General features: G+C 42.3%; 1 non-coding gene across 1 annotated transcript; it reads left to right on the forward strand.

Moving 5' to 3' along the window:
* Positions 1-24874: 24874 nt before the first annotated feature.
* Positions 24875-24948, forward strand: TRNAF-GAA (transfer RNA phenylalanine (anticodon GAA)). Its single transcript has one exon. It is a non-coding gene; the product is annotated as a tRNA-Phe (tRNA).
* The last annotated feature ends 1196 nt before the right edge of the window (positions 24949-26144 follow it).

The raw sequence follows: 26144 nt of genomic DNA on the forward strand, positions 1-26144 counted from the left end.
GTTGAGTTATTGAATGATTATGATTGTGAAATAAAGTATCATCCTGGAAAGGCGAATGTGGTAGCAGACGCTCTAAGTAGGAAAGAGCGAGCAAGGACGCTACGAGTTAAGGCTCTAAGATTGACCATTCGCGTAGATCTCACCACCCGCATCCGAGACGCTCAGCAAGAAGCCTTGAAACCAGAGTTTGTTAAAAACGAATCCCTTGGGGGTATGATTAAGAATTTGGAACTTAAGGAGAATGGCAATCTATATTTCGCTAACCGCATATGGGTCCCTCTCAAGGGAGGATTGCGCGAGCAAGTATTAAACGAAGCTCACAAAACGCGATATTCTGTACATCCTGGCGCAGACAAGATGTACCAAGATGCTAAAGCGCTGTATTGGTGGCCCAATCTGAAGGGCGCCATCGCGACTTATGTCAGTAAGTGCCTGACGTGTTCGAAGGTGAAGGCTGAATACCAGAAACCATCAGGGTTGCTTCAACAGCCAGAAATTCCCATGTGGAAGTGGGAACAAATCTCTATGGACTTCATTACCAAACTGCCAAGGACACCTGGGGGTTACGACACGATCTGGGTTATTATAGATCGGCTAACTAAGTCAGCACACTTCCTGCCGATCAAGGAAACCGATAAGATGGAAAAGTTAGCCCGATTGTATATTCGAGAAGTAGTTTCAAAACATGGAGTCCCGGTGTCCATCATTTCTGATAGAGATAGTCGATTCACCTCAAGATTTTGGAGATCGTTACAAGGGGCTCTAGGTACTCGTCTTGACATGAGTACAGCTTATCATCCCCAAACGGATGGACAAAGCGAGCGAACAATCCAGACATTGGAAGATATGCTGCGCGCGTGCGCGATCGATTTCGGAGGTAGCTGGGATACTCATCTCCCATTGGTTGAATTTTCATACAACAACAGTTATCACACAAGCCTCAAGGCTGCGCCGTTTGAAGCTTTGTATGGGCGAAAGTGTAGATCCCCACTGTGCTGGGCTGAAGTGGGTGACAAGCAAATGACTGGTCCAGAATTGATCCAAGAAACAACAGACAAGATTTTTCAGATACGGGATCGCCTTAAGACAGCGCGCGACAGACAGAAGAGCTACGCAGATGTGCGAAGGAAACCGTTGGAGTTTCAAGTAGGGGACAGAGTACTTTTGAAAGTCTCTCCATGGAAAGGAGTCCCCCGTTTCGGCAAGCGAGGAAAGTTGAATCCGCGCTACATTGGACCATTTGAGATCCTGGAAAGGATCGGTCCGGTTGCTTATAAACTCCGTTTACCCGCCGAACTCAGTGGAGTTCATGATACGTTTCATGTGTCCAACCTCAAAAAGTGTTTATCTGACGAAACGTTGATTTTACCGTTGGAAGAGATTCACATCGACAAACAACTGCACTTCGTAGAAGAACCTATAGCCGTAACCGATTGGAAAGAACAAAAGTTGCGAAGAAGTCGAATCAAGTTAGTAAAGGTTCAACGGAACTCGAGGCGTGGGCCTGAATTCACTTGGGAAAGAAAAGACCAAATGCGCAAGAAATACCCACACCTCTTTCAAAGCATGGCTTCTGCCAGCAACGTCTCCTAAATTTCGGGACGAAATTCTTCTAACAGGGGGAGAATGTGACACCCGGTAATTTCCCAACCCCTTAAACCAAGTAATCAACCTAATTATTAGGTAATTATGTTATATGCGCCTTGCGCGAGCGCGCTATGTTAGAGTCAGCGCGTGCATTTGTTATATGCGCCTTGCGCGAGCGCGCTATGTTAGAGTCAGCGCGTGCATTTGTTATGTGCGCCCTGCGCGAGCGCGCTATGTTAGAGTCAGCGCGTGCATTTGTTATGTGCGCCCTGCGCGAGCGCGCTATGTTAGAGTCAGCGCGTGCATTTGTTATGTGCGCCCTGCGCGAGCGCGCCATGTTAAGAACCAGCGTGGGCATATGTTATATGCGCCATACGCGAGTGTTTTGGTTTTATGTTTCCATAACTTTATATTGTCTAATGGGTTGACCGTCCCGCATAATGCTAAGGCGGGTGCATCCCAAAACGTTTATGCGCATGCGGAAAGGGAACTAACCTCCCCGCATGGCGGGAACATTGAGAGCTAGTTTGTCTGAAGCTCCAAGATGGAATTGACTTCAACATGACTGATCACTATGTTGAAATACCAAGACCACCTGGAGAATCTACAAATGAAACTCAACGTCCCTAACTGCGAGAAGGTTACGCACCTACCCGCAGCAAAGAAATGTCCTTCACGCAGAAAGCTATGCGCACAAAGTTATACGCGCAGAACACTTAGTCTATTCTCCAGATGAAAGGAGATTTTTCCCGCCCAAAAGGAAACAGTAGCGTGTTTCAGAGATTTCCACTTTTTACTGTACAACTGACAAAAGCACCTGAAAAAGCACACTGTAACTAGAAAAGTCAACTGTCAGCCACCCTACTCCCACCAACTACAGACCTGCATGTCCTGTCCAAATCAAATCAGAATCTTTTATCCACTCCTCCACTTTTAAATAAATAATAATAATTTCCATACTTTATCATCATTACACCTAGATATGAAAAGATTACAATCCCCTAAAGCAAGGGATTGTGTTCCCTTGAGTTTGCCTATAAATATGTAATCTAAATTATCACCCAAAACACACTTCAAACTTCTCTCTTCAAGTTGCAAATTGCACTAATCATCGCCCAAGCATCCGTTTGATTTTCAATTCCGTTCCTGTTACTAGGTAAGCCGAGATTATAACCTTGAGATCTACTTTCCAACCCTTATATTCTCCTATTTCTTATATACTTCTTGTTATTTAATCGTATTCTAGACCTTCAATTCCGAGGCCAACACCAAGAAAACCCGAATCTCGATTAATCCCTTAACAAAAACCACAGGTGAGTCTCACAGCCCCTATTTTCACTATTTTCGCTGTTTTTAAACTGTTTTCGGGGCGAGGGACACGTACTTAAATAATGTTTTATCATGGTATACTTACAAGTAATGCAAGCGATTATGTGTTTAAATTATGTTTCATGATGAGCAAATGCGAACGGTTATCTATGGTTTTCGATGTTAGTGCACCAGATTCGAGTAAGTGATCACTTTACCATTGGAACTCTAAGGGTAGGGACTGCTGGTTTGATCAACCCACTCGTAGGGGTCGCACCTCTTTGCATGGACGAGTGCCTAGTATGGTCATGGGGCAGTACTATGGGATTGAGCCCGCTCGTAGGGGTCGCACCTCTTTGCATGGACGAGCGCCTTGTTTTTCGGCACAACGTCCACGCGTAACCCGCGGGACGGTATTATTGATTAGCTCGTAGGGGCAACGCCTCTTTGCATAGACGAGCACGGTTTTTCAGAAATGTCCACGCGTAACCCGCGGGACGGAATTACATTATTTTAGCTCGTAGTGGCAGCGCCACTTTGCATGGACGAGCACGTTTTCAGAGACGTTCGCGCGTAACCCGCGGAACGGTTCTATCAGAAATATGTTGTCAGATCTATGTTTTCATACGGTTTATCAAGCATATGTTTAGACATGAAATCAGAAATGTGTTTCAATATGATTTTCGCCAAGACTATGATGCAATACGATTTATCAAGTTACTAAAACTTGTGAACTCACTCAGTTTATACTGATTCAAATGTTTTACGTGTCTTTCAGGAGATAACTAGGTAGCGCATGGAGTCACACTTAGAGCACCTCACGCTGAACATCTAAAACTAGCTTTTTGGAAGATTTTAGTTCTATCCCTTCGATGCGCGTGGTTGTTCCCGCCGCGCAAGGGGATATGGCGTGGAAATCTTCAACAGTTTTTATACTTGGATGTTTTTATGTAATTTTTAAACAATGTAATGTATTTGTATTAAACATTTCACGTGCAATGAAAATCTTACTTTAAATGTTTGCAATGGCCCGTGCTTAATTATCAATCCCCACTCGCGCGCGCCCGGCTGTTTCCGCCGTTCAGGGCCGGGTGTGACACCGAAGCTTCTTGTTAAGCTCAAAATCGGAAATCTGTAAATCAGTGGTCCTAATTTCATTCACAATGGTCATGAACCTTTGTAACACTGACTTCAACCTTTCTCCTTCTTTAAACTTAAATCTGTCCAACTGCTGCTTCAGTCGGTCTTTCTTAATATCTCTCAATTCAGTGTTTCCTTCAAACATTTCAATCACTGCATCATACATATCCTTTGCGTTTTTATGATGATTTACAGTGGTTAAAATTTCCCATGAGAGCCCCAACTTCAGCATTGACAGTGCTTTATCATCCCTCTTATTCATTCTCAAATCAACCGCATCATTGTTGTTTGGAGCTGCTAAATAGCACTTTCCATTTTATGAAGTTCACTTGTCCAAGCAGCCTTGGAATCTTGTTGGTTGACACTTCCTGGTCTTCCATTTCACCAGATCTGAGTTTTTTCAGCAGCAGAGCACAGTGAATCTTCAAGCTTCTTCACAAACCCTCAGTCCCGTAGTCTTTAGTGAGCTCACTCAAGCTCTAATACCACTTGTCAGGACCGTCCGTCGGGTGAAACCTTAGCAAAGGTTTGACAAGAACACACCGACTCGAATACTCAGAAGTCCGATTGAATATCTCGGCAGAATCATGATATCCAATGATTGAGAATGAAGGATTGTGAACAGATATCAAACACAAAACAGTAAATGATAATCAGTAAAGGCTTATTCAGAGACACAGATTCACTATATTTAATGATACATCAAAGGAACAGTGAATGGAATGTCTAGGGTTTTGTGTGACGGCGGCGGCTATTGTACGATGAACAAAATGGAATGTTTTTCGTAGTCAGTGTGTGCCGGCCTATTCCGTCTCGAAATCCACCCTAAAGGTACCCTAGGACGTCTATTTATAGGCACTGACATTCCTTCTATAAGTCCTAGTCATTACATAATGAAAGATAAATCTAATACAAGTGTTACAATCCTCGAGCAAGGTACATACCTTGCTCGAGCAAACTTCCTATACTATGTGTGCTCAGTCAATGTCCTCGAGCAGACTTTACTTGGAATATATTCTCTTTCAAAGAATACATATTCCCTTTGAGTAAGCTTCATTCCTCTTGACTTGTCTATGCTTTGCTCGAACTAGTCCATCGAGCAAGCTCATTCTTCTTGATGTCTTCAGCTTTTCTTATTCAGCAATCTGTAGCATGCTCGAACGTAAATCTTGCTTGGTAACTGAACTGTGCTCGAAGTCTTTGCTTTGATTCACGTGACATCCTCTTATTGCATCCATGCTCGTCCCCATGTGCTCGATCCTCCTGTGCTCGTAACACTTGGCTATAGCTTGTATGATCAAGCTGTTTGCTCGATTGGCAATCCATGCTCGATAGAAGAATACTCTTGCTCGTTGAAGTGTAGCTTGCTCGAAGCTTTTAACACTTAGAAGAATCAACCATTTAAGGTTCCGAGCCTTGCTCGAAGTAGTAAAAACCATGCTCGATCATCTGGGCTTGCTCGAATTCCATACTTAGCCGTTTCTGAGGAGGTTGAGTAGATTCCAATATTCCTTGTAGAAAATCCAACCCAACAATCATGAATTTCCTTTTAAATATAGGTGTACTTCCGGTTCGACTTGTAGCATTTATAAAATAAACTTTCAAACCAAGGTTAGTGGTCAATCATAGGTTTTAATACAATATATTATGTAGATAAATCATGAGTCATCTATCATAATGTACCAAATCTGAACATAATATAAATGCGTAAAATAAATGAGAACTTCTGTTATGTTCAACACTAAGTCGAATTACTAGGAAGCATAGTCATTTAGCATGTAAGCACGAAACAATATGAAAAAAATAAGAACATAGTGATACTGACATGAATCGTATTTGAGATGAAACATTTGAAAAATAATCATGTTTGAAATAGAAGATACAATTCTGCACCCCAAAATAATAAAACGTAAAAAGGGGCTATGAAATACTCACCTCTTAAAGCGGGTGAAAAGTAAAAGATTAAATGAAGACGAGCTTTATGCAAACGAACCAGCTTGACTCGGTCCAATAAGAAATCCTAGATTATAAAGTCTAAGACTTAGAGAAAATTCAAGGAAATAAAACAATGAACAAGAAAAGACTATAGAATTAGTTCTTGAATCAGGGTTTAACCTACTAAAATACAAATTAAGTTTAACGAGTTATAACGAAAGGTTAAAATATAAAGAAAGACAAGAATGAGAAGTTGAGAAGGATTTGTGGCTACACAAAAAACCCTCAACAATAAATAAAAAAAATAATAAAAAAAATCATAACTCAAAATATAAATAAAAAACAAAAAAAAATTAAAAACTCAAATGTTTCCTCCATCATTCTCGTTCCAAAAAATAAAAAATAGAAAAAAAACGACGAAAAGACATAATGACGATAATGAATAGAGGACACAATTATAAAGAAAAAGTTACAAATTTTGTCCTTTTGAATTACATAAATTATGGAATGGGTACTTTTTCAAAATGAGTTTCACTATTCGTTCTTTATTTGCATGTTTGCCATGGTTTTCGTCCTTTAAGATAACACCTGTTTACTCATCTCGTTAAGTTACCTCATGTGCATAAAACGTTATGGGCATAATGGTCTTTTCCCCTTCCCCTTCTCTTTCCTCATCCTGCCCTGTTATAACAACACCTCGATATTCAAGTTTCATCACAAATCTAAATTAGGGCTTCCATCACAGATCTGAATCAGGTTCGAGAAGAGAAGAAGATTGATGATGAAGCTTTGTAAGTGTAGCAAGCAAGCTATTTTAATAACATCGTGGACAGAAAGGAATCCTAGCCGACGTTTTTATGGTTTTCCTGACAAGGTAATTTCAGTATGATTTATAGAACCATACCTTTTTCATATGCTTATAGTTTGTATTTCAGTCATCAAGATGTCCGTCTCTTGGTTGGTTTGACCCTCCGATGTGTGAAAGGGCAAGGATAATCATACCTGGGTTGTCGAGGTCCAAGAACGAGACGGAAGAATCCCTAAAACAGGCAGAAGCTAAAGCTAAGAGATTCAAGGAGTATCTGATACTCACATGGATTGGTGTTTTCGCAATGCTAATTGCATTCAAGATATATTATCTTGGTTCAAATAAAATGTGTTAGCCTCGTACTCATTCGTATGTCATGTTTTAACTTTAGGCTGGTAGTTCAAACTTTTGTTCACTAAAAATGTATTAATCATGTTATTCAAATGTTGGTCAATGTAATGTTTAAACCTAATTATCTATGACAATTATCATCTATTTACCAATTGACATATCATACTCTTAACAAATTATCATCTTGACATATCATATCTCTTAACAATTAGTTTAGACCAAGACCAAGACATGTCATGTCTCTTACCGTTAGTCATGTTTACCAATTGACTTGCTATATCTCTTATCAATTTATCATCTATGTCCAAGAGTTTAGACCAAGACAAAACATGTACTGAACTAAGACATGTCATGTTTACCATTTGTCAAAACATGTACTGAACTAAGACATGTTATGTCTCTTATCTTTTGACATGCTTATTGTAACACCCGTAAGTTTTAGACAAGAGGATTCATGCCTTGTAAGGTTTGTATCTTTAACTGAGACCCGGCCTGTTATCTTAAGGGGGGCTTCCAGGTCATTTCGAAAGTCATATTATATAAAACTTGGAACAATACATCACAATCGATAAGTTGGAGGACTAATCTTGTAATTACCCAATTAAAAACCCTAAGCCCCCCTATGTCTTTTGCGATCGGCAGCTAGGAGGGGCTGCCTCATTGGTTTTTGTGCCACTCCAACTCCATTGCAGCCAACCCACGTCAAATTCGAGGTAGGTCCTAGCGTATTACAACTCTTTTTCACCTTAATTTATCCTTTTAGCTCGCTTATTCGTCAAAAATCGGTTGTTTTAAGCCTCGCCGGTGGCTGCCCAATTGAACGGTTGAACGGTTTTCGGGGCTTTTGAATAAGGTTCTTACTCCAAAACCTTCCTAGGTATGTCTTGTATTTCATACATTAGTATTGCGAGCTATAGCATTCGTTTGATTGGCCAATTGTTAATAGATTGAAAGCTAGTATTCGGGTGGTTAGATTGTCGAATTGTTGCGTTTAACGCGAGGTTTGAATGAATTAACAACCAATTCCGTTCGGGTAACTTCGGTTTGATATACGGGCTATTGGAAAATTACTTTTTTAAGTATTGGGGCTGAATTGGTTGTCGGTTATTCAAACGGGTCGGCACAACGCGTATTCGCGTTTATTAAGTAGTCGGTGCGTTGTGCTTGCGAGTTACTGACCATCCAACTCGTGTAGTGTTGTGTGGGCTAGTAGGCTGTGAATTTATCAATTTGGGTCCACATGGGGCTGAGTTGGATGTTAAGTGCCTAAATAAATGTAAGGCCCCGAACCCCGGGAAATCCCACAGTTGGTAATCATACAGAACACTTGAGAAATTAAATAAACTTAAAAACAATTCTTTGCATTAAAACGGCATTACAGAGTATAATTCGGCGGAAAACGTAAATAGATGAATAAGTTCCCAAAATCAAAATTTATTTATAACTTTCAAAAGTCCTTTGAAATAAAAACGTTTATAAGTAATTCTTCATTCCAGTATGCCCTTCACCGTCGAAGTAGCTTCGTGCACGTCCAAGTGATAAGGCATCCTCTTCCGAACCCGAAACTCACACTAACATGCACACAAACTCAGCTTAAGCTGAGTGAGTTCAAGTTTTAAATAAGTAACAAAATTCTTAAATAATCATTCCAACGGTTTTAAAACGGTAAATGGAAATACATCGGTTAGGTCACCACATTCGATAAATAGTCATTCTTACGTATAAGCATCTCTATACGTGCATTCCTATATATATCAATATATATATATGTATATATATATATAACATTCAATAATAACATTCAGGGCTGAGAAAACGTACCACCCAAACACGTAACATTCAGCGCATGCAAACACAAAGTAGGCATACGCAACATTCAGTAGTCGAAACGACTACAAACATTCAGGGTCGAGGAAACGTACAACCCAAACACGTAACATTCGGCGCATGCAAACACATGGTTGGCATACGCAACATTCAGTAGTCGAGACGACTACAACATTCGCCAAATATTGGCCATTCTAATTATATATAAAAATATATATATATATACATACACATTCTATAACATTTCAAGGCCTACCAATACTAGCAAGCCTATGTAAAACCATTCAAAACATTTCATCAAGTAAGAAAAACACTTAGGTGTGCATGCTAGCCCAAAACTTAAAAGAGTAAAAAGGGGCATCATGAACTCACCTGAAATCATCGAACTCCTGCAACGAGCTAGGAATCCCTAAGTGCACAATCACAAGCAAGGGCTTGTAAATTATACACCACACGTTACTAAACTAGACCATAAGAACACTCTTGCCTAATGGGCCGCCCAAGGCCCAACACTTTGGCCCAAGGCCCAACAACTTGGCCCAAGGCCCAAAACTTGGCCCGAGGCCCAAAACTTGGCCCGAGGCCCATCAACTTGGCCCGAGGCCCAACAACTTGGCCCAAGGCCCAACACTTGGCCCGAGGCCCAAAACTTGGCCCAAGGTCCAAGAACAATCAAATCGGGTCGAATGCGCGTGTAATAAACCTTACAACCATTTGTTAAACGAATCAGCCCCGAATGGAGCAAATTCCATTTGAAATCTTTTCATTCATCAAGATTATGTGACCCGAGTTGATAGGGTTGACGGTTTCTTTTTACAACTCTCAATTTAACATTTAAACGAAAATTTGCGCACCGCCGACTCGATTGACCAAGCACCAACCAAAACAGCCCCGAGCATCAAAAAAATAATTTTCCCACGGCCCTTAGACTTCCTTCGGGCCGTACAAACCGATTCGGTTGGTCATCCAACCGATTAACGCATCAAACTCAACAATTTGCAATTCTACACCCGATTAACACTAGTTTTCGAACTAAAATCGATTGACCGACCTAAACACCTCCAATGGCCACGAAATTTTAATATGATTTAAAGGCCATACCTGGGAATCTTTCTACACCAAAAAATCCAATTTTTATCCACGGGAAGTGGGTCATTTGCACTCTAGCCGAAATCTGTCTAACGAAAAGTTTCGGCAAAATTGAGCATCAAAATGATTTGAGGTGAACAAAAAGAGTGTTGGGGGTTGTAGTACATACCTTGAACTACTTCTAGGAACTTGAAATCAATCAAAAAGTCAAAGCAATGAAGGGGGGGGCAGCCTCTTTGGCCGATCGCTGCAGGTGCAAAATGGGGCGTTAGGGTTTTTTTGATTAATATTATAATATGAAATATTTTCATTCTAGCCCCTGGAATTTAATGATAATGCATCTTGGAAGAAGAGTTAAGCGATTAGACATGCCGGGATGACGTAAAGGCTTCCGAGAGGCGTCGGATAAACCCCAAGAACTATACATACTCTACAAGCTTCAATTCTTGAAACCGGAATTAACGGGCGTTACAAGTCCACCCCCTTACAATGGGATTCGTCCCCGAATCCCGATGCGTCAGGAACAACTGCGGATAATGCTTCATCATTTCGTCTTCGGACTCCCAAGTGGCCTCAGAACCCCTACGGTGTTTCCACTGCACCTTCACCTGTCTAACCACCTTATTTCTCAAGCGCCTCTCCTGCCGGTCAAGAATAGCAATCAGTTGTTCAACGTAGTTCAGCTTACTATCGAGTTCAATATCATCGAGAGGCACATAGGCCTCTTCATCCGCTAAGCATTTCCTCAGGTAGGACACGTGAAAAGTAGGATGAATCCCCGCGAGCTCCTCGAGCAATTCCAACCTATATGCTACCTCACCGACTTGGGCCAATACACGAAACGGGCCAATAAACCTCGGGCTGAGCTTCCCCCTCTTACGAAAACGGATAATGCCCTTCCAGGGAGAAACTTTTAACATAACACGATCCCCGGCCTCAAACACAATAGGCCTTCGCCTTTTATCTGCATAAGACTTATGACGATCCTGCGCGGCCTTCATAAATGCTTTAATCTTTTCGAGTTTCTCAGTCGTAGCCTCGACCACCTCCAAACTACCCAACTGCTTCTGACCAATAGAACCCCAACAGATTGGAGTCCTGCACCTCCTACCATACAACATCTCAAACGGTGGCATCCCAATCGTGGCGTGATAACTATTATTATACGAGAACTCTACCAATGGTAAGTGACAGTCCCAACTACCACCAAAATCGATAACACATGCCCGCAACATATGCTCGAGAGTCTGAATGGTCCTCTCGGACTGACCATCCGTCTGCGGGTGATAAGCAGTACTGATGAGGAGTTTGGTGCCCATTTCCTCGTGAAACCTTTTCTAAAATCTGGAGGTGAAACGCGTATCCCTATCCGAAACAATAGATACCAGAACCCCGTGCCTAGAGACGATCTCACGAATAAACACATCGGCCAACTACTCAGAATTAAAAGTCTCTAGAATCGGCAAGAAGTGAGCGCTCTTGGTCAGTCTGTCCACGATTACCCAAATGGTGTCGTAGTTACCCCTAGGAGTACGAGGCAGTTTAGTCACGAAATCCATGGTGAGATGCTCCCATTTCCATTGAGGTATTTCCAACGGCTGAAGTTTCCCAAACAGCTTCTGATGCTCGGCCTTAACTTGCAGACATGTCAAATACTTACTTACATACTGAGCCACCTCGAACTTCATCGCAGGCCACCAATAATTCTTTTTCAAGTCTTGGTACATCTTGGTCGCGCCCGGATGAATGGAATAGCGCGATTGATGCGCCTCATCTAAAATTCTACTCCATACCTCGGCACCCATAAACGCCCTTCATTATACTTCACCCCATCACCGACGTCTTCCAACAAGTTTTCCGGACCCCAGATACGCTCCGACATAATCCATTCCACCTGCAACGCTTCATTCTGGACATTAGCTATTTGATTCAAAATGTCGGGTTTGAAAATAAGCTGGTAGGATTTCACACGAATAGGTTTTGGTCTCTCCTTCCGGCTTAACGCGTTGGCCACCACGTTAGCCTTACCCGGATGGTACATGATCTCCAAGTCGTAGTCCTTAATCAATTCCAACCATCGACGTTGTCGCATATTTAGTTCCTTTTGCTTAAAGAAATACTTTAAGCTCTTATTATCTGTATAAATAGTGCAAGGAACACCGTACAGATAATGCCTCCACAACTTAAGTGCAAACACAACCGCCGCCAGTTCTAAATCGTGGGTAGGATAATTCGCCTCGTGGGGCTTTAATTGCTGCGAGGCATATGACTCGACCTCGCTGCATCAGAACACACCCAAGCCCCTGGTAGGAGGCGTCAGAATAAACCACCAGATCGTCGGTGCCATCAGGTAGAGCTAGAATCGGGGCATGCGTCAATCTGTTCTTCAACTCGAGAAAAGCTTCCTCCTGTTCCGTATCCCAAACGAACTTAACACTCTTCTTAGTCAACTTGGTCAGTGAAGAAGCAATTTTTGAAAAGTCGGGAATAAAGCGGCAGTAATACCCCGCCAAACCTAGAAAACTATGGATTTCGGTTGGAGACTTAGGAGACTCCCATTCATTCACGGCTTCCACCTTTGCAGGGTCAACCAGAATACCACTCGGGTTAATAAGATGGCCCAAGAATTGAACCTCACGTAACCAGAAGGAACACTAAGAAAATTTCGCATACAATTTGTTCTTTCGCAGAGCCTCCAACACTTCCCTGAGATGACCGGCGTGATCGGTTTCACTTTTAGAGTACACAAGAATGTTATCGATGAACACAATAGCCGAACGATCGACCATCGGTCTACACACCCGGTTCATAAGATCCATGAACGCAGCCGGTGCGTTGGTCAAACCGAAAGACATCACCAGAAATTCGTAATGTCCATAACGAGTGCGGAAGGCAGTCTTAGGAATATCTTCCTCCCGAATCTTCAGCTGATGATACCCGGACCTAAAGTCGATCTTCGAGAACCAATTAGTTCCTTGGAGCTAATCAAATAAATCGTCGATCCTTGGGAGAGGGTACCGATTTTTGACAGTGAGCTTGTTTAATTCACGATAGTCAATGCACATATGCATGCTACCGTCCTTCTTTTTAACGAATAGGACCAGGGCACACCAAGGGGGGATGCTCGGTCGAATAAAGCCCTTATCGAGCAAGTCTTCCAACAGAGCCATAAGCTCTTTCATTTCATTCGGCGCTAGGCGGTAGGGAGCTCGGGCAACGGGTTTGGCGCCCGGTACAAGATCTATCTGGAACTCGACCTCGCGATCCGGTGGCACATCTGACAAATCATCTGGAAATACATCCGGGAAATCCCGAACAATAGGAACATCACCGACGGTAGTCACCTCGGTATTCACATTCATAGCATACCCCGCTGCATCAACTTCCTCGCCTTAAGTATGGATATAATATGTGGCGTCGCAACATACCGATCACCGAAGACCGTAATTTGAGTCCCATCCGGGGCCCTTAGACGAACGAGTTTCTGACCACAAATGATCTGCGCATCAACATTTGCGAGCCAATCCATCCCGAGCACCACGTCGAAGCAGCCAAGCGGCATCAAATACAACTGCACTGGAAATCTATACCCAGACAACTCGATGGAACAACCCTAAATAGCCCTAGAAACGGACACGGATTTTCCTACGGCGACCTCAACCTCAAACACATCGACTACGCGCTCGGTCGATTTGTTCAACGAGGAACAGAAAGCGGTAGACACAAAACTTCTACTGGCGCCCGAATCAAATAAGACTGACGCCTGTAATTCATCAAGTAGAAAGGTACCTAGGACAATATTATACTACTGCTTAGCTACACGATCAACACATACGATTTCAAAGGAATAAGAAATTATAACAGTGGAATGAAAGCTAAATAAGGAAAAAGTACCTGAAACGACATCCGCATCCCCTTTTGCTTCCTTCTTGGAGATGTTGAAGGCCCTCGCCCTGGCCTTCGGCTTCTCATCCATCTTCCCTCTTGAGGAAGTCCCCTGACCGGACCCCCCCCCCCCACCTTACTGGTAGGACAGTTTGATGACAAGTGATCAGAACCCCTGCAGCGGAAACAAGTCAAAGTCGGGCACTCGTAATGGGGTGCCCAACCTTATCACAACGAAAACAGGTGCCGGACCCACTCTTACACTCCCCCTTGTGTATTTTGCCGCACTTCTTGCAATTACCGAACGCCGAATCCCTCCTCAACTCAGAAGTTTTAGTCTTTACCTTCTTGCCAGACGAATTAAAATTGCTACTCCCAGGCCGCTTACCATACGAATTAGTGTTCCAGGTCTTCCTAGCCTCGTTCAGCGATAACTTCTCCCTCTGCTCATACAATGTACTTGCCAAGGTAACCACCGAGTGAAAGGAGTTCATGTCGGTGGTCACCACACCCCTACGAACATCCACCGGGAGGCCCTTCACATACTTCTTAATCCTTTTTGCCTCAGGGGTAACCAGATCGGGACATAAGCGAGCCATCTTGTTGAACTTTGTAGTATACTCCCGATGCGACATAGTACCAGCCTCCAAGGTCATGCGAAGGACAAAAGTGATCGAGAACCAATTCCTTCAACTCATCCCACGTCATCCTCCTAATCGAACGATCACCCATAGCTTGCGCCAAGTTATCCCACCAACATAGTTCCTCGGAACGAAACGAGGCAGTAGCATAAGTCAACATATCCTCCCCCTTACACTTACTAACCCTCAGAACAGCCTCCATCTCTCTCACCCACTGATGTGCTGCCAATGCATCTTTAGAACCATCGAAAGAAGGGGGGTCGCACTTCTTAAAGTCCCCATACGAGTAACTCCGGGTCGATACACTAACTGTCCGCACCTCATCTTCATCCCCACTCGGCACATACACTTCCTCTTCCTCTTCGACCTGTACCTCCTTACTCTTCCTTCCCCTATCCAAACCCTTACCAACCAGTGATTCCTCCATGGCCCTGACGGCCTCACCAACGATCTCAGGAATGGCGCTATGGAGTACCTGGTAAACCTCATCCGCGATAGCCACGCGCAAAGTAGGATCTAAGGCGGGGTTGTCCCCCTCCTCACGAATCGGGGTCTCCTCCCACTGGGGAGTAGGAATCTCTCTTTCAGCTTCGGCACGTGGCTTACGACCACTGCCGCGAACACTAGGACCACCTCTCTTAGCAGCTCGAGTATTAACCATGACTTATCCCTACAAAGACAGAATTTTAACACGGTCAAGTACAAGTGGTAATTAGAACATGTAAGGTAAGGGTAAACTGCTAATGATGTTGATCAAGTGTAATTAGTCATTACTTTACCCGCCCGTCCTAACCACCCCCTGGCCCTAACCTCGTTAGCCTTCCATCTAACACATAAACAGTTAATCACATATTGGAACTTTTAAACTTAAAGGAATGACTAATAATCTAAAGTTACCTCTTGACGTGCAGCTACTCGTGATGGGCATACTGGTCTCTTTTCATACAGTTCGAGTCCAAGCATTCGGGGATGCTCGGATCCCTCGAACCAAGGCTCTGATACCAACTTGTAAGGCCCCGAACCCCGGGAAACCCCACAGTTGGTAATCATACATAACACTTGAGAAATTAAATGAACTTAAAAACAATTCTTTGCATTAAAACGGCATTACAGAGTATAATTCGGCGGAAAACGTAAATAGATGAATAAGTTCCCAAAATCAAAATTTATTTATAACTTTCAAAAGTCCTTTGAAATAAAAACGTTTATAAGTAATTCTTCATTCCAGTATGCCCTTCACCGTCGAAGTAGCTTCGTGCACGTCCAAGTGATAAGGCATCCTCTTCCGAACCCGAAACTCACACTAACATGCACACAAACTCAGCTTAAGCTGAGTGAGTTCAAGTTTTAAATAAGTAACAAAATTCTTAAATAATCATTCCAACGGTTTTAAAACGGTAAATGGAAATACATCGGTTAGGTCACCACATTCGATAAATAGTCATTCTTACGTATAAGCATCTCTATACGTGCATTCCTATATATATCAATATATATATATGTATATATATATATAACATTCAATAATAACATTCAGGGTTGAGAAAACGTATAACCCAAACACGTAACATTCAGCGCATGCAACACAAAGTAGGCATACACAACATTCAGTAGTCGAAACGACTACAAACATTCAGGGTCGAGCAAACGTACAACCCAAACATGTAACATTCGGCGCATGCAAACACAAGGTAGGCATACGCAACATTCAGTAGTCGAGACGACTACAACATTCGCCAAATATTGGCCATTCTAAATATATAAATATATATATATATACATACACATTCTATAACATTCCAAGGCCTACTAATACTAGCAAGCCTATGTAAAACCATTCAAAACATTTCATCAAGTAAGAAAAACACTTAGGTGTGCATGCTAGCCCGAAACTTAAACGAGTAAAAAGGGGCATCATGAACTCACCTGAAATCAATCGAACACCTGCAACGAGATAGGAATCCCTAAGTGCACAATCACAAGCAAGGGCCTGTAAATTATACACCACACGTTACTAAACTAGACCGTAAGAACACTCTTGCCTAATGGGCCGCCCAAGGCCCAAAACTTTGGCCCAAGGCCCAACAACTTGGCCTATGGCCCAACACTTGGCCCGAGGCCCAACAACTTGGCCAGAGGCCCAAAAATTGGCCCGAGGCCCAAGGACAATCAAATCGGGTCGAATGCGCGTGTAATAAACCTTACAACCATTTGTTAAACGAATCAGCCCCGAATGGACCAAATTCCATTTGAAATCTTTTCATTCATCAAGATTATGTCACCCGTTTTGATAGGGTTGACGGTTTCTTTTTACAACTCTCAATTTAACATTTAAACGAAAATTTGCGCACCGCCGACTCGATTGACCAAGCACCAACCAAAACAGCCCCGAGCATCAAAAAAATAATTTTCCCACAGCCCTTAGACTTCCTTCGAGCCGTACAAACCGATTCGGTTGGTCATCCAACCGATTAACGCATCAAACTCAACAATTTGCAATTCTACACCCGATTAACACTAGTTTTCGAACTAAAATCGATTGACCGACCTAAACACCTCCAATGGCCACGAAATTTTAATATGATGTAAAGGCCATACCTGGGAATCTTTATACACCAAAACTCCAATTTTTATCCAAGGGAAGTGGGTCAATTGCACTCTAGCCGAAATCTGTCCAACGAAAAGTTTCGGCAAAATTGAGCATCAAAACGATTAGAGGTGAACAAAAGGAGTGTTGGGGATTGTAGTACATACCTTGAACTACATCTAGGAACTTGGAATCGATCAAAAAGTGGAAGCAATGAGGGGGGGCGCTGCCTCTTTGGCCGATCGCTGCAGGTGCAAAATGGGGGGTTAGGGTTTTTTGATTAAAATTATAATATGAAATATTTTCATTCTAGCCCCTGGAATTTAATGATAATGCAACTTGGAAAAAGAGTTAAGCGATTAGACATACCGGGATGAAGTAAAGGCTTCCGAGAGGCGTCGGATAAACCCCGAGAATTATACATACTCTACAAGCTTCAATTCTTGAAACCGGAATTAACAGGCGTTACAACAAATCTTAAACGCGCATATTAGCCTCACCATGTAATTCCGGGGGTAATTTGGGAATTCTTTATTCTCGGGAGTGTCTAAGGGTTGTTTTAGTATAAACAAAGCGTCGGGGGCTGTTATAATTCATCTTGGTGAGGTCGAGGCTTTAGGTAACTCAAACCATGTTAGAACGCCTCATAGGGTAATCCGACAGGCGTGTGAGTTGTGGGAATGCGTAAGGGTTCTCTAGCTCATGGTGATTTGTGCCTCGTGTCAAGTGAGTTTATGATGCCCCTTTTCACTCTTTTCAAGTTTTGGGCTAGCATACACACTGAACTGTTTTTTAATTAATAAACCGCTTAAATGATTTTGCATAGACTCACTTGTACTATGTTATATTTTGTGATGATATTTAAGTATGTATACACATGTGATACCTTATGGCCCATAGGCTTAATTGTAGTATGTGATGTTATGCCTAGGGATATAATTATATAGATATATATAATTGGTTGTCGGTTACTCAAACGGGTCAACACAACGCGTATTCACGTTTATTGAGTAGTCTGTGCATTCAAGTTACTGACCTATCCAACTCGTATAGTGTCGTGTGGGCTAGTAGGCTGTGAATTTATCAATTTGGGTCCACACGGGGCTGAGTTGGATGTTAAGTGCCTAAACAACTCTTAAACGCGCATATTAGCCTCACCTAGTACTTCCGGGGGTAATTTGGGAATTCTTTATTCTCGGGAATGTCTAAGGGTTGTTTTAGTATACACAAAACCTCGGGGGCTGTTATAATTCATCTTGGTGAGATCGAGGCTTTAGGTAACTCGAACCATGTTAGAACGCCTTATAGGGTAAACGAGTCCAGTCGGTATCATTAGTATTGATTGTGTGTATAATCTGACAGGCGTGTGAGTTGTGGGAATATGTAAGGGTTCTCTAGCTCGTGGTGATTTGTGGCTCGTTTTAGGTGAGTTCATGATGCCTCTTTTCACTCTTTTCAAGTTTTGGGCTAGCGTACACACTGAATTGTTTTTACTTAATAAACCCCTTAATTGATTTTGCATAGACTCACTTGTACTATGTTATATTTTGTGATGATATTTAAGTATGTTTACACATGTGATACCTTATGGCCCATAGGCTTACTTGTAGTATAGTATATCTTGGAATTATATATATATATATATATATATATATATATATATGTATGTATGTTTATACACGTGTTACTATATGGCCAGTGATTGGCGATGTTAGTTAGTCGTTATCGACTAAGGATGTTTACGTATGCCTACTTAGTGTTTACATACGGTGGATGGAATGTTACGTGTTTGGGTTGTACGTGTACTCAACCCTGATGTTATTACTCGGATGGAATGTTACGTGTTTGGATTGTACGTGTGCTCGACCCTGATGTTATTACTTGGATGTTATGCCTAGGGATATAATTATATAGATATATAACACTTATCATTTATTATGGCCTAACTGCTCATAAGACGTATTATATTTTAAACCCTTGGAATTATTTATATAATGTTGTTTATTAAAACTTGAACTCACTCAGCTCAAGCTGACTTTATGTGTATGTTAGTGTGAGTTTCAGGTTAAGAGGAGGATGCTTACCGCTTGGACGTGCTCGAGACTACTCGGTCGGTTGAAGGCATAGCTAGTCGGGAAAAATTTATAATGAAGACTGTTTATTTTTAAGTTATTATTTAAAGCATTTAAATTTGGTTTTGGGCATATCTCCCGGTTTTTGGGAACTTGTTTTAGTGCTTGTGAATTTTCGCTGATTTTATACTCTGACTAGTTTTTAAAATGAAGTGGGTTGCCTTGAGTTTAAAAATTTTGTTAAGTTTTGGGAATCTTGGCACTTATTATTCCGCTGTTATTTACTCTGAATCAGTTTTAAATAAAACGAAATTTTCCTTGGTTTTAAATTTTTGTAAGTTTCTTGTATGATTACAAACTGTAGGATCCCCGGGATTTGGGGTCTTACAAGTTGGTATCAGAGCCCTGATTCGAGGGATCTGAGCATTCCCGAATGTTTGGACTTGAACTGTATGAGAAAAGACTAGATATGCCAACCGCGAGTAGCTACACGCCAAGATGTAACTTTAATTGTTTAGTCATTCATTTGAGTTTTAAAAGTTCAATTATAAATTAATTGCTTAAGTGTTAAATACAATGCTAATGTGGTTAGGGGCAGGGGGTACTTAGGATGGCGGGTAAGGTAAACAATTATTAACACTTGATCAACGCTATTAGCAGTTTACCGTTACCTTCCATGTTCTAAATACTACTTGTACTTGACCGTATTAAAATTTTGTCTTTGTAGGAATAAGTCATGGTTAATACTCGTACTACTAAGAGAGGTTGTCCGAGTGTTCGTGGCCATGGTCGTAAGCCACGTGCCGAGGCTGAAAGAGAGAATCCGACTCCACAGCAGGAAGAGACCCCGATTCATGAGAAGGGGGATAACCCCGCTTTAGATCCTTCCATGCGCACGGCCATCGCGGATGAGGTTTATCAAGTTCTTCATAGCGTCATTCCCAAGATCGTTTCTGAGGCTGTTAGGGCTGCAAAGGAGACAATTGTTGGTAAAAGCTTGGAGAAGGGAGGAAGGGATAAGAAGACTCGAGATGAAGCTGAGGTGTTTGTGCCGTGTGAGGATGAAGGAGAGGTTCGTGGGATCCATGCCACTGCTCAGGGTTGTTCGTATGGGGAATTCAAGAAGTGTGACCCTGCCACATTCGATGGTACTAAGGATGCGTCGGCCGCACATCAGTGGGTGAGAGAAATGGAAGCGCTATTGAGAGTCAGCAAGTGTAAAGAAAAGGATATGGTTACTTTCGCTACTGCCTTGTTTCGCTCGGAGGCGTTATGTTGGTGGGATAATCTGATTCAGGCGATGGGCGAACGGTCTATTGGGAGAATGACATGGGAGGAGTTGAAGCAGTTGGTTATTGATCATTTTTGTCCTCCGCATGAGTTAGATAAGATTGAGCAGGATTTCTTAACTTTAGAAGCGGGTGATATGTCACATCGAGAGTATACTACAAAATTCAACCAAATGGCTCGTTTATGTCCCGACCTGGTTACTCTTGAAAGCAAAAGAATCAAAAAGTACGTGAAGGGTCTTCCGGCAGATATTCGTATGGGTGTGGTGACCACTAGCATGAGCTCTTTCCATTTGGTGGTTACCCTGGCTGGTACATTGTATGATCAGAGAGAAGTGGTGAGCCCAACTGAACCTTAAGGGGGTTGGAACCCGAATTCTAACTCCCTGGCAAACATTATGGGGGGAAAGATTCTGTGTCAGCTGGGAAGAAAGCGAGGACGAAAACGTCGGATCATAAGAATGGTGAGTATAGTGATAGATGCAAAAAGTGCGGGAAGCCGCATGAGGGGGAGTGTAGGCTTGGGACTATCTCATGTTTTCGTTGTTGGAAGACCGGACACCCCCACGTCGGTGACATGTTACCGGTGTGAGGGGTCTGGTCATTTGGCATCTTAGTGTACTAAGTATAAGGCGGGGGGTTCTGAGCGAGGAAATTCTTCTAGAGTTGGGTTGGAAGACAAGTCAAGAGCTAAGGCTAGGGCCTTCAATATCTCTACGAAGGAGGCAAAGGAGGATGCGGACACAATTTCAGATAAACCCTTGTAAATCGTTTTATTTGTTAAAATTGCCCTGTCTATTTATCTCCCACTCGAAAGCTTTCGTGTGTAATTGTTTAGCTAGGAGGTAGTACGATATCATACAGTAGGGGTACTATTTATGCGAGTCCAGTGTATAACTTGATGACTTGAGTTGCCTCATTCTACGCTCGTTCCTGTGTAGCGGGATTCAGAGACGAATCCCATTTTTAGGGGATAGACTTGTAACACCCGTAAGTTTTAGGCAAGAGGATTCATGCCTTGTAAGGTTTGTATCTTTAACCGAGACCCGGCCTGTCATCTTAAGGGGGGCTTCCAGGTCATTTTGAAAGTTATATTATAGAAACCTTGGAACAATACATCACAATCGATAAGTTGGAGGACTGATCTTGTAATTACCCAATTGAAAACCCTAAGCCGCCCCTATGTCTTTTGCGATCGGCAGCTAGGAGTGGCTGCCTACTTGGTTTCTGTGCCACTCCAACTCCATTGCGGCCATCCCATGTCTAATTCGAGGTAGGTCCTAGCGTATTACAACTATTTTTCACCTTAATTTATCCTTTTAGCTCGCTTATTCGTCAAAAATCGGTTGTTTTAGGCCTCACCGGTGGCTGCCCAATTGAACGGTTTTCGGGTCTGTTTTGAGTAAGGTTCTTACTCCAAAACCTTCCTAGGTATGTCTTGTATTTCATACGTTAGTATTGCGAGCCATAGCATTCGCTTGATTGGCCAATTGTTAATAGATTGAAAGTTAGTATTCGGGTGATTAGATTGTCGAATTGTTGCGTTTAACGCGAGGTTTGAATGAATTAACAACCAATTCAGTTCGGGTAACTTCGGTTTGATATACGGGCTGTTAGAAAATTATTTTTTTTAAGTATTGGGGCTGAATTGGTTGTTGGTTACTCAAACGGGTCGGCACAACGCGTATTCTCGTTTATTGAGTAGTCGGTGCGTTGTGCTTGCGAGTTACCGACCCATCCAACTCGTGTAGTATTTTGTGGGCTAGTAGGCTCTGAATTTATCAATTTGGGTCCACACGGGGCTGAGTTGGATGTTAAGTGCCTAAACAACTCTTAAACGCGCATATTAGCCTCGCCTAGTACTTCCGGGGGTAATTTGGGAATTCTTTATTCTCGGGAGTGTCTAATGGTCGTTTTAGTATAAACAAAGCCTAGGGGGCTGTTATAATTCATCTTGGTGAGGTCGAGGCTTTAGGTAACTCAAACCATGTTAGAATGTCTCGTAGGGTAAACGAGTCCAGTCGGTATCGTTAGTATTGATTGTGTCTATAATCCGACAGGCGTGTGAGTTGTGGGAATACGTAAGGGTTCTCTAGCTCGTGGTGATTTGTGGCTCGTGTCAGGTGAGTTCATGATGCCCCTTTACACTCTTTTCAAGTTTTGGGCTAGCATACACACTGAACTGTTTTTACTTAATAAACCGCTTAAATTATTTTGCATAGACTCACTTATACTATGGTATATTTTGTGATGATATTTAAGTATGTATACACATGTGATATCTTATGGCCCATAGGCTTACTTGTAGTATGGTATATCTTGGAATAATATATGTATATATATATATATATGTATATTTATACACGTGTTACTATATGGCCAATGATTAGTCATTATCGACTAAGGATGTTTACGTATGCCTACTTTGTGTTTGCATACGGTGGATGAATGTTACGTGTTTGGGTTGTACGTGTGCTCAACCCTGATGTTATTACTCGGATGCAATGTTGTGTGTTTGGGTTGTACGTGTGCTCGACCCTGATGTTATTACTTGGATGTTATGCCTAGGGATATAATTATATAGATATATAAGTATGATCACTTATCGTTTATTATGGCCTAACTGCTCATATCCCATATTATATATTAAACCCTTGGAATGATTTATATAATGTTGTTTATTAAAACTTGAACTCACTCAGCTTAAGCTGACTTTGTGTGTAAGGTACTTTACTTGTCTCGTTAGAGAAAGGCAGCGAAGGAGAAAGCGAAGCTGGACCTTAGCTGCCTTGTCAAAGGAAAGCAAAGATTGATCCAAGCTACTTGTTCACTCTGGGTCCATCCGCCCTCAAACTGCCAACTCCGTTCACTGCCTTCTCTCTAGAACTACAGTTTATCTTGGTTACTGGAACTCAACAACCTAGCTTCGCTACAGATTTATGATCTACGACCACCCTCTCTCAACCGAAGCCATCGTAACATAACATATGTATCAACAATTCCAAAAAAGGACAGGAAATTGGATCCATCCCTGGAGGCATAGGCATAGATGAAGAAAGCAAAAACATAGGGGTAGATGAAAGCAGGGATTGAATGAGGGATGAATCTTCTGAACTGCTTGAGAGCTGGAAGATTGGGATATCCCGACTTCCAATTCTTGTACCCGCTTTTAAAGGTAAGATATCGACCTTTGATGGGGGCTCTCACACGTCTACTCGCCAGTGTCTTCCTTCCACACAAGTTCTACCTACACTTCCCGGTTATAAGATCTCATACAGAAGAAGAGCCTCTAGGATCATTCATCATCCTCAGCAGCTTGAGCAGGCTCCTCAATGGCTTGGATAGCCCCTGAAGTAATATCCTAACGTGTACTCAAGAACACAAGAAAAGAGCTTTTCAATAGCCTTCTGTTTTTTTGATAAAAAAAAGTAGTGTTTTCCCGCCATAAAATAGAGAGTTAGGTTAAAGGTAAGCCGGCTAAGAGGACTAGGAGCTTAGCTTGCTGGCGAGAAAGGGTGAGTGTTCAGTACGCTCTTTAGCCTTTAACAAGGGCTAAGCCGCTAGGAATGGCTTGCTGGCCTGTTGGGAGAGTGGAACGAAGTGATTCTCGTTAGAGAAGCACGAGTGGAACGGATTTAGTGTCAGTAGGTGCCTAAATGAAGCAATAAAGCGTCGGGGGCTTTGCTGGCTAGCCCGTGCAATCAATAAAAAAGATTCGCGTTAGTAAGCTAGCTTTGTAAGCTAAGCAAGCCTGGTTCTCCGGGCATTACGGTAGGACGTGGATCGACCATGACGAGAATGGACTTCTCTATAATGTAATAGAAGAGTCACAGTCTAGTTCCACGGGCTTTCTCCCTTATCGACCAGACGAAGGAGTTATGAATTCCATTCAGGCGGGTAAGGGCTTGGCTTGACCCTGTGTTCTCAGGTCGGAGGCGAAAACTGGAAAAGTTCATCAATTAGTGGTAGGGTGTTGGTAGAAAAGAGGGTGTCGCCCAACGAGTGGTAGATTTTGATGGAGTCTCGCTTGGATGTTGGGGAGATCCATAGATCTGGATATAGTCCCCAGAATAGCACTACTTAGTGACTAGGAGCAGAGATACCTTTGCGCGTTCTTTTTGTTTGATCGGCCTATCTTCCTTCTTTCTATAAGCAAGCTCCCTCCGGCTTTCCAGGGGCTGGGCGGCTCTCGGTTCTTGAGGGGGATTAGGCGGCAGTTGAAAGAGCTGCTCGAAAGCTTGACGAAGAAGCGAAAAAGGCCTATATATAATATTCTTTTTAGTACAAGGGCTTTTTACTAGTCAAGTGGTAAGGTAGGGCGCTATTCGATGAAGAAAACATCTTTTAGGAAAGTGGTTCAGGTAGCTCAGCTGGTTAGAGCAAAGGACTGAAAATCCTTGTGTCAGTGGTTCGAATCCACTTCTAAGCGGGCCAAGGGTCCAAAGGCCGGATTTTCAAATTCAAGTGCAAGAGTAAGCCAAAAAATGTGAGCGCTCCTGCACTATACGGCTTTTTGCATCGCCCTATCTTGCTGGAGGCGTTTTCAAAATATTTATATATTTAAAATGAAATTCTAGAAAATATATCAAAAAAGAAAAAGAAAGAAAAAGAAAAGAAAGAAAATAAAAAAGGTTTCTTAGGTTCTTGCGTCCCTATGCCCAAAAGGAAGGGTGAGTTCAGTTTGAGTGTTCATCGATCGGGTGGATCTATATGCTCCGGGGTGGTGAGACGAGGTGTTGCGCAATCTGGTCAGCGCATCTGTTTTGGGTACAGAGGACCATAGATTCAAATCCTATCACCTTGATGTGAAGCATTCCGTCAGCAAAGACTCAAATATGAACATCCATAGACCGTTACCACTTCCTCTTACTCGTGACTCGTATATGTAGCAAGCACACGAGACCTTTACTCAGCAACTTTGCTTAGAAACCTTTTTCCAGTTTCTTTATGCCCAGCTCCCTTAGTTTTCTGATCAAATGATCAGTTATCCTTCCTACAATCCAGCGAAATCCGGGTATATAAGTGTATCCTTATGGGTATGCAAGCACTAGAACAGGGAAGGACGACGTACTATGATACTTTCTGTTTTGTCAAGCCTTGCTTTGGTCTCTGGTTTGATGGTTGTACGTGCTAAAAATCCGGTACATTCCGTTTTGTTTCCCATCCCAGTCTTTCGCAACACTTCAGGTTTACTTCTTTTGTTAGGTTTCGACTTTTTCGCTATGATCTTCCCAGTAGTTCATATAGGAGCAATAGCCGTTTCATTCCTATTCGTTGTTATGATGTTCCATATTCAAATAGCGGAGATTCACGAAGAAGATAATGAAAGCATTCCTTTACTACCAACCCAAAGAAATACGACCTCTCTGAGATATATGGTTTATGCCGGAAAGGTACGAAGTTGGACTAATTTGGAAACATTGGGCAATTTACTTTATACCTACTATTCCGTCTGGTTTTTGGTTCCTAGTCTAATTTTATTAGTAGCCATGATTGGGGCTATAGTACTGACTATGCATAGGACTACTAAGGGGAAAAGACAGGATGTATTCCGACGAAATGCTATTGATTCTAGGAGGACTATAATGAAGGGGATGACAGATCTACTAAAGGAAAGTAGCTTGA

This window comes from Bidens hawaiensis, unplaced genomic scaffold, assembly GCF_021521415.1.
Source record: "Bidens hawaiensis isolate Kalapana, Puna unplaced genomic scaffold, B.hawaiensis_p1.1 tig00001143_1, whole genome shotgun sequence".
NCBI lineage: Eukaryota > Viridiplantae > Streptophyta > Magnoliopsida > Asterales > Asteraceae > Bidens > Bidens hawaiensis.